At 41.1% G+C, this 10492-nt stretch overlaps 1 pseudogene; it reads left to right on the forward strand.

Moving 5' to 3' along the window:
- Positions 1-1026: 1026 nt before the first annotated feature.
- Positions 1027-2348, forward strand: LOC110311318 (annotated as a pseudogene).
- The last annotated feature ends 8144 nt before the right edge of the window (positions 2349-10492 follow it).

Here is a 10492-nt window from a genome sequence, read left to right on the forward strand (position 1 = left end):
CAGCAAGAGTGGCAGCTCACAAAAACTGGAAACCTGGAGCACACTGCAGAGCCTGCAGGCAGCACAGCAGGTCGGATAATGTCCTTTCCAAAGGACTCAAGTAGTGACTCTGGTCTAAACCTCTTAGGCAGCTTGGCCAGTTTCTGATTCTTCTATTCAGCTGGTCTTGCTTGAATCTTCTTTTCCCCTCTGAGTGGTTTTATATTTTTCTTCCCAGCTCTGCTTCACTTTGTCTGAAGGGAACTCCGTTTTTATTGCTTACTCTGGAAGAGAGGGGCATAGTGAATCTGATTAGCTTCAGGGACTTCCTGAAGTTATTTTGAGTTGTTTACCTTCCTGCTTAATGATCTTCCTGTAATATGGAATGTTTCAATCTGGAGGAAACTGTTACACAACAGCAACTCTCACGGGTATATTGAGATCAGCAAACCAGCTGAGGTCCCAGAAGTCACACCAATATGTCTCAGTATTTATCTCTCACCTACTTAATAGAAATTTCCAGGGAACTTAGACTTCAGTAACCTCAGATTAGTAAAGAATAAAAATTCCAGAAAGCATTATCTGGGCTTTTCAGAGAGTTTGTGTTATAATGGAAAATATGACATAAAACAAGACTTTTTATCATTTTTAGTTATCAAGCAAGTAAGCAATCCTATTTAGAGATTGTTAATATTAATTGCTTCTTCTGGACCATACTAAAGGAGCAGGATATCTGCCCTAGATTTTCAGAGATTGATGAACATGTGACTCCCAAGACTGGGTAGAAGAGATCAATATCTTCTTATCTATATATTGCTCACACTTCCCAGAAGTTTGACACAGGCCACATGGGAGTTGCTCTTAGAATAGGGAAATATCCATGGGTTTGTGGAGGCAGATTCTGGAGAATAGGGCAGGGTAACTAAAAATTTCCACAGGAAGCTGTAATAACCTTGTTTAAATAGTTCCACTCATGCTCATAGTGTTTACTGCCTGCTTGGGTTGGGGTTGCGCTGGCTTTGGACCCAGCTCCCCTGGGTTGAGGCCATGGAGGATGACTGGAAGGACAGGATGCAGTCTATGGGATGCCTCAGAAATAGGACCCCACCTACAAAGGACCCATTTATAACACGCACATTCCACTAATACATGGAGTGCTCAGGACTACGTGAAGAAGCAGGCTCCGACGTCTCCCTGGTGGACATTGCCTTCCAGATGGACCTCCGAATGTACCTGAACTTGAGGCAACCAGGATGGCTTTCACGATCATTTTAAGCATCCTGGAAGTGGTCATCATCTTGTTACTCATCTTTCTTTGCACAAGGCTATTGATCGCCATAGCCCTCATCAAAGAAGGCAGCAGGGCTGTGGGACATATCATGTGCTGCATGCTCTACCCACTGGTGACCTTCTTTCTCTTGTGTCTCTGCATTGCCTACTGGGCCAACGTCTTTCTTCCTGTCTACCTCTGAAGTAGTGGTGTACAAGATTGTTGATTACTCATTCTGCCCACTTTGGGGGAAAACCTGCAACCCGGAGACCTTCCCTCACAGAATGAGAGCCACCAGTGTCCCAGTGACCACTGCCAGTTTGCCTGCTATGGTGGCGAGTCGGCCTATCATCGTGCCCTGCTGGGCCTGCAGATCTTCAATGCGCTCATGTTTTTCTGGCTAGCCAACTTCGTGCTGGCCGGAGGCCAGGTGACACTGGCCTGCCCTCCTCCTCTTCTCTGCTTTTCACCGAGCACTCATATACCACACAGGCTCCTTGGCTTTTGGCTCTCTTATCTTAGCCATCGTGCAAATCATCTGAGTGATGCTGGAGTACCTGGACCAGCGCCTAAAAGCTTGCACAGAACAAGTTTGCCAAGTTCCTCATGGTCTGTCTCAAGTGCTGCATCTGGCTCCTAGAGACGTTTACCAAATTCCTGAATAGGAATGTTGACATCATGATTGCTATCTATGGCACTAACTTCTGCACTTCAGCCAGAAACGCCTTCTTATCACCAGGGTGGCTGTCCTGGATATAGTTACAGATTTCCTCTTCCTCTTGGGCAAACTTCTGATTGTGGGTAGTGTGTGCATCCTGGCCTTCTTCTTCATCCATCGGATCAGAATCATGCAAGATACAACCCCACCTCTCAATTATTACTGGGTTCCGATATTGACAGTTATCATTGGCTCCTACTTGACTGCTCACAGCTTCTTTAGCATCTATGGCATGTGCATGCACAAGCTGCTCCTCTATTTCATGGAGGATAATGGAGAGTAACAACAGTTCAGCAGAGAGGCCTTATTTCATGTCTTCATCTTCATTCATTTCTCAAGAATCTCTTGAATAAAACCAACAAGAAAGTAGCAGAATCCTAAAGACACCTGCCTCCCTGATCCAGTACTTGCTGTGCAACTGGGTCAGATTCCCCAGCTCATCAGACTTGCCTAATGTCACATCGCTGCCTCTCTGCCACCCTTCCCGAGTTCCCATTTCCAGGGACCTAGAGGATTGGGACATCTCTTTCCTATGCCAAAGGGCACTTGGAAGTTTTCAGTGTAGCTCTGGATGATGGGACAGAATGGATCTCTTCAGTCTTTACTGGCTCAGACAGTGCCAACATGGTAGAAGTAACTTGAAGTTGAGGATGGGAGGTAGCCCATGGATGTCTGCAGCAAACTTCTTTGTATTTTAGTTACACTTCTGGCCAAGAGGGAAAGACTAGATGAGAGCCAGCAAGTCAGCTCAGTGAATACTAACTCCAAGCTCCCCAGCCAGGACAGATTTGGATATCTATGGCTGGTTACCTAACGGCCAACAAATACATGTCTCACTCTTAGTCCTTTGTAGCCTAGACAGACAGCAAGGGGTCTACCTGCTTCTCTTCCATCAGGCTCCAGAGCTAGATGGAGCAACCAAGTGTGCCTTCACATCTAACCCCACCTCAGCTGAGGTCACAGGAAGAAGGAGTGTGTACCCAGAACTGGAGGAGTCTTCTGGATAAACAGACAGCATCCTGCAGAGGGCCCTGTGTAAGAAATGAGAGTGGTGATGGTGGTTAGGAGTGGTTGTGGAAAATAGGCCTCTGTACTTATATCCTTCAGAGTAGATTTGCCTGATGGCTTCCTAATGGAAAACTTGAGGTTGGAAAATGAATGAAAATAGGACCTGCCTCCCCAACACTCTCTCTGCCAGCAATGTGCACTGCTCTCTTTGTAAGAGGAAAGAAACTTAAGTTCACCTAAGGGATGGTTTCAGGGGATGAGGTGTGGGTGTGTTCTGTAGTCCAAGTTAACTAGGCCTATCTGGTTTCTTTCACTTGAAACTAAAGAATCTTTTTGCCAAACTTCTTGATCTTGGGAATCAGTAGACTGGTTCTTCACTTTACCTATCATATGCTAAGACCCTCCCCTCACTCTTACTTTGGCCATCCATAAGATACCAGGATCTTGGGAAAAAGGCTCCCAGTCTTGGGTCCCAGGGTTTCTTGTGCCTGCCTTGTGTGCCATCCCATCCCACCCCTCCCTTGTATGCCCAGCTTCATGCTTACACAATTGCATTCCAGCCAGTTAAAAAAAAAGTACTTTTTGTACAGAAAAAAGAGAGTTCCACACATTTGCAGGGCATTGAAGCCTATTACTCAGAGATAAGCAGGCACTATATATTGCCATTGTAAGAAGTTGGCTTGTCAGAGGACCTAGGCCAGAGTAGTCTTTGCTACCATGTGGATTCTTTTTTCACCCTTTATCACACCCACTGGTTTCACCTCCTATCACTAGATAGGAAAGAAAGAAGGCTAGAGAACACACACACATACACACACACACACACAGACAGACAGAGAGAGAGAGAGAGAGAGAGAGAGAGAGAGATTCTTGAATCAAATGTCTTTCCTTTTGTTTTTTCTTTAACAATACTAACAAACTGCAACCAACCTCCCTAAATAACCAACAACCACCACCCCTGCCTATTGGGACACTAGCTTATATTTAGCCTCTGAAACATTTCCAGAATTCCAAACATCACACAATCACAGAAACTATCTAGAGCTGCCCAAACCTTGCCTCTGCTACAGTGGACAGTCTGAAGCAGCCCAATACCCACACCTGGGATTAAAATTAAAACATTTTCTTATAATATTTCTGTGTGTGTTTTTTTTTAAGAAACCAAAATTCCAGAATTGCACTATGAGAGTGCGCAGTAGAAGAAAACTTGGGATTAAGACACTCAGTTTTCGTTGGATGTCAAGATGCACATAGTGTTGGGCCTTGAGTAGCCTGCAGTAGTATGCGACAGACAGTGAATTGGTTGCTATGGAAATCACAAGTATATGTTATAAGTAGTGTTTGCTTTAAGAAGTAAAAGTAAAAGATGTGTTAATAAACTAAATGTAAAATGTTTTTTAAGGGTAGTATCTCTAATATAGATGCAATGAAAAATACAAGAAAGGCTTAAAGTTATCAGAAGAGCAGATGTCATCATTGCCAATGTAGAAAGGTCTGATGAGGTCAGGAGTAAAAGGCTAGATCTTAAGGGGTAGAGCATTTCAGTAGGTAAAGGTAAGGCGGTACAAAGGCAAGGGGAAACACTAGTGTGGTCAGTAAGAGACAGAGAACCAAAGGACAATATCAAATGTTAAATAGTTTACATAAAGAATTGGATGTTTAGAAGGAACCCCTAGAAAAAAGGGAACATGTCAGATTTGATCTAATTTAAGGTGATATGGGCCAAAGAAAGTTATGAAGTGAGCAATGGAGAAGACAGTGCTGCTGTTTAATCTGGGCATTGGATGATGAAGGGTTTGAGTGACATCTATGAGGCGAGACCAAAGGAGACGGGAAGCTGGTACAATAATCCATGTAAGAAATCAAAAGGCTCTGACCTAGGACTGCATCCATGCAGGTCAGTGATTGTAACTCTGTAGGCGGGGGTTGAGGGTTAGGTGGGGGGAATGGTGAGCAATATTGGTACTTGAACAGGCAGGGACTTTAGCACTTGTGCTCTGAGGCAGGGAAACTGACTCAGATTATTTACTGTGCAATGTAGCACAGAGGATGTTATGGGCAGAGGATAATTATTTTCCTAACCTACTTGGAATTTAATTTGCTGCAGGGCCTCATATTTATTAAAAGTGTTTACACCTCTGGAGCACTTGAAAAATAGCCAAGATCTTAAAGAAATCACTTTCCCAATCTCAAGTATAGAGTCTGCTTGTTCTATAGAAAAACTCTCCATTCTATGCAAAGTCAGTTTTGGCTTCACTGGTGACCATGGGGCAAGGGATGCTCAGGTGTGGAAAGATGGGGTAGGTCTGAAAGTAATCTAAGGATTCAATCAAAGAACACAGAAATTTACAAAAACTATATGCAACACACTGAATACACAAACCATTTGCTACCTAAAAGAATTGGTATCAGCTCGGAACTCCAAAATCCAAGTTCTCAGCATAAAGATATATTTGCCCCGATGGGACAAAGGGCACAGGACTTGATTTTTGCCATGACCAGGAACTAAGAATAGTGACTCCATTTAAGAAGTATTCTCAGTTAGTGGTCACTGTGCTGTCTGCTTCCAAGTAGCAAGTTACATACATGCAATTAGAATTCAGTATAAACTTTTAGATGTGATACAATAAATATAAGTATACCGTGTCCATGTTGCTGACATCATCACAGTTCATGCTTTTGGGATGGGAGCCAAGAAAATTCCCTTCATATATGGAAGTTTAAAAATGAAAGCTTTATTTTCTGAGCTCTCAGGGAGGTGCCCAGTTTAGAATCTGAACCATAACTCCAAAGGAAGATGTTACATTTTTAAAGGATTGGAACACAAATCGATGGGTCGAGCTTCAGTGTTATTCAATTGTATTTGACATTATGGGTTAAGCAAGGAAGTACCCATTGGAGACAGGGGGTGTATCCAGGACACCTAGCTTCAAGGTTCTTAATTCATTCTCCTAGACGTTAGGTCCAGAGTTCACAGTGATAAGGGGACAAAGGAGCTGGTCAGCTACAGGTAGTTAATTAGGGTATAAAAGGCAATTGGGTATATATTTTTGCAACGTATGTACTTTGGTTTAGATAACAATTTCTTTATTACTGACCATTATTACATTAATAGACAATATCTATATTTGATATTCATATTGACATTATATACATTAATAGACAATTAGGAAAACAAATAGAAAAATTAGTTTGGAGAAGTGGGTTAGTTATTTATTCCTAGGTCTGGGAACATGAACTTGTTTAACTCTGCCAGCAAGATGGAGAAGTTGTCCTTGAGATGTCTAGACTCAGACAGCTGTTTACAACCAAAGCTGTTCAGCTATGGGAAGTCCCCAGTTCCCCTAGGGCCTGGGACCTTGAATTTAGTTTCTCTCTATGATTAAATGGAGTCTGAAAATAAGTTAGAATTATTTAGTACTTAGAATAAGTTTCTTTTGCTTGTTCCCAACAATGATACAATACTTCTCTTCTCTACAATACACAGCCACTCACAGATTGGCAGGCTTTGAGTAGAACCATTTAATTGATGTTTTTGGTCCACACAGATTAAAAAACAATCACTAAAGGTGTCACATGTACCAACGGGTTTTCTGTTTTCTTGTAAAATATCATTGAAAAGTAAAGAATCAGGCTAGAGTAAGTTTCTATACTCTTGTGGGAACTTAGCAACAATCTGTGCCAACTGTTCTTTCAATCCTCTCCCTGCCTGTTCTCTTCCTTCTGTATTTTCCTGACCCTCTTTCAGGCCGATTTGGGGCTCCTGATTGACACGTTAGGTAATGGAGAAGAGTCTTAACATTTCCAGGATTTTTCGGTCACTAATGCCATAATTCAAGAGCATGCCTGATATTTCTGTGCCTCAAGAGGGGGTATATAAATGGAAGCAATTGCATTTGGACATTGCTAATCTTCAGATAGTGCATTTGCCTGGTTCTAATAGCTCCTAAAGTGCTTTTGGGAACTCTATTAGGTAGTAGCCACATATGTGCATGGCTCCCAGCTGAGTAATTTTCTGATCATAAGAGATCAGAGAGCAGTTGGGGCAAAGAATTGCAGTGAAAAACTAACTCTTCAGGGCATGTACTATGTTTTTTGGAACCACAATAGAATTGTCCAAGATATGTTTTATTTTATTTGTTAATTTCCTTAACCATTTCCTAAAAATGGTTGCCTCCAAGTTTCTAACTCATCCAAATATTAATTTACCCTAAATAACCACACTACCCTGAAAAATGTGGGTTATTTATGAAAGACTTACAGATTTGGGGGGAAAATTAAGAAGAGAGTAGCTTTCCCTCTAATGTAAAAACTGAGATACAAAGTATCCAAGCATGGGAAACAGGATGGCTCAGAGGGTAAGGGCATTTGCCAACAAGTCTGATGACCCGGCCCAATCTGTAGGACTCACATCCTAGAAGGACAGACCTCACTTCTGAAAGTTGACCTATAACCTCCACACATGTGCACACATACACAATAAATAGATAAAATGTAACCAAAATAGTTTTAAAAGAGAAAATACAAAGTCTAAAAGGGAGATGTCATGTGACTCACTATTCAGCATTCAAATCTAGATGGGGAGAACAATATTATATATATGATTTCTGTGCTATGTTTTTCCATAGTGCCAATAAATTTTCTTGTTGCTATTGATGTGTATCTTAGAGTGTGCACTACTGGGTTTAGCATGGGTTGAAGAAAATAAATTTATTATTTTTATATACTAGAGAAATAGCATATGATTGTTGCCCCAAACATAAAGACACAGAAAGGTAAAAATCATAACATAAAATTCACTATAACATCACAGAGATGGATAATAATTCTCAACCACATTGGCTTCTCAGTATTTTTTTTAATGCTCGAATAAGTCAACACAACTGCACTTAAGAACATTCCACCCTCAGTATCATGTTCTATAAACCATAGGTTTTGAAACCACTTTTATTTCTTACATAAATCCAGGCACTCTTTCCCCATGTATCATATGCCTCTATGTCATTACTTTAAAAGGTTATGAAGTTCCTTTGTGTACATTTCCCCGCAGCAGATGAAGTCTTCTCTGATGAGCATGTGCTAATTAGTTTTAGTTTTGCTTATGTTTTACATTAACTGCATAATGCTTTGTTTAATATCTCTGAACAGTTGTGTGAATATTCCCCATAGAAAAAGAACCAGAAATAGAAGCTTTGTGTTAAGAGACATAAATATGGATATGTGAAGGTTTGGTAGGTGTTGTCTTACTTTTTTTAAGAGCCTTCATGGAGTTCTGCTTCCATCAACAGAGTGTAATAGTATAGCATGAAGGGCTCTCAATATGGTGCTATCCCATCCTCCTCTTTGCCACTCCCCCTCCAGGCTATGGCCTGCCTTCCTCTTCACTGTCTTCATCACTCCCTTCTCTTCCTTCTCCTCTTTATTCCCATTTCTATGCCCCACCCCAATTCCTTCAACACAGTTTGTAGGTTAAGGATTCCAAAAAGAAACTTCACTCTAAGCTGATGTTCCTCCAAAGTAATTTTAAATTATGTCTATTCACCTATTAATTGTCTCACTTATTTGATATTACACATCTCAGAATAAAGAGTCTGACTAAGTTAGAAAATTTGAAGGTCATCTTGGTATTAAAAGGGGCTTTATAGCTTATTGTTGGTGCCTCCCCTAGGACTGACTCTCTCTCTCTCTCTCTCTCTCTCTCTCTCTCTCTCTCTCTCTCTCTCTCTCTCTCTCTTGCTCGCTTGCTCGCTCTCTCCTCCTCTTTCCCCCCTCCCCTTCCTTTCTCTCTTCCTCTCCCATTACTACTTCCCTCCATCTCTTTCAACTTAGATCTGTCTTCCAGATGATTTGAATATTGGCTCACAGATAGCTTGTAGTTACTGAACTGTCCTTGGCCAAACAGGAAGCTAAGCTGTCTCCTTGTTTGCCTCTCTGGACTTTAGCTATTCCCAGCCTGGAGACTGGACCAACTGTGATGCTAGTGGGCCATTCAGTGGCACTTCCAGGTCCTTCACGGATCTGCCTGCAGCTGTCAGAGCTGCTGCTTTCTTTCCTTCCTGGACACTAACTTGCTTCCCTTGCTCTCCAAGTAAATATCCCAAGCCACCAGAACATGTTTCTGAGATTTTTGCTTCTAGGCTCTAGGATCTAGAGAATATAACCTAAGACAAATGATTTCTACAAATAGAAAAAGTGAGAAATGATTTCCTTTTCTCAAGCCATTTTATTTCCCAGTCATAAGTTATAGCTATAACACTCATAACAGGTAGAAATGATTCATAATGGAAGCATGGCTGTCAGGTACATTTTCACTTGCCATGGGGAAGGAAGGATGTGTGCTTGGTAAGTAGGGAGCGATGTAGGATCCAATGTTTTACTGTTGCTGTGTACGTCAGCATTAGACAAAGTTGACAGACTTGAAGGTATTTGGGAAATAGATTATTGTTTTCAGAGATTTGTAAGTGGCAGTGTGTTTATTATCATTTTTATTTTAGGTAATCCTAAGCATATTAATGATGAATATGAAGTCAATAGAATCTCATTACATGAGTGGCATAAATCCCTGTGTGAACGAAGTGTCAGATAAGAATGAGATTTCTTGGTAATCTACATTATGAAGTACGTTTTATTTCACCTCTACTGAATGCCTCTTTTTTTTTTTTTTTTTTTTCCAGGAGACATTTACCGGTTCCTTTCATTTAAGGGTAGATTTTGAGAGAAAAAAAAAGAAGGATGTATATTAATTCTTAAGATATAACTCAGAAAAGAATGTATATTAATTCTTAAGATGTAACTCAGATGAATATTTGATGGGTATTATATTGCCCTTTTAGATGTATGAATAAATATGTTTAAATCTTTTTGTCTTAAGTTTCAATATGGAAGTTAGCTAACTCAACTTAAGCAAAATCCTTCTGGAATAATCCATATGCATTGTCCTAGATGACTGGGACAGGTGCTTCTTGGTCTTTTGGCTAAGATGAAGTGTAAAGGACTTGGTCAGCAAAAGTTGGATGCCTGGGTCTTTGTTTGTCTTCGCTGTGTTCATTGTAGAGCAAATACAAGTCAAAGTAGTTAAATGTGCGGCCTTTGAGATCTCTGCAGGGCTGCTTTTGAACTGAGACACAAATGGATGTCCCAAAGGGTTTCAAAACCCAGGTCCAACAGGCTAATATCAGGATGCTTCTTATCATCACTGGAATGTCCCACTGAACTTTATGCTTTGATGGTGTGGTGGCACATGACAGTAATTCCAGCACTCATGGAGAGAGACAGGAGGATTGCCACAAGTTCAGGATCAGCCTAAGTGGTCTACCCAGTATGACCCTGTCTCAACATAAGAGAAAAACCCCAGTAACAAATAAATAAATAAAAATTAAATATTAAAAAAAAGGTCTAACATTTTACATTGAATTCCTTGCCATTGTCTTGAAAGGGGAAAGAAAACTACTTCCCCTCCACTCCCCTTCCCTCCCTTCCCCTCCCAGTCTTGTCCCCTCCCCTCCCCTCCCCTTCCC

This window comes from Mus caroli, chromosome 16, assembly GCF_900094665.2.
Source record: "Mus caroli chromosome 16, CAROLI_EIJ_v1.1, whole genome shotgun sequence".
NCBI classification, from domain to species: Eukaryota; Metazoa; Chordata; class Mammalia; order Rodentia; family Muridae; genus Mus; species Mus caroli.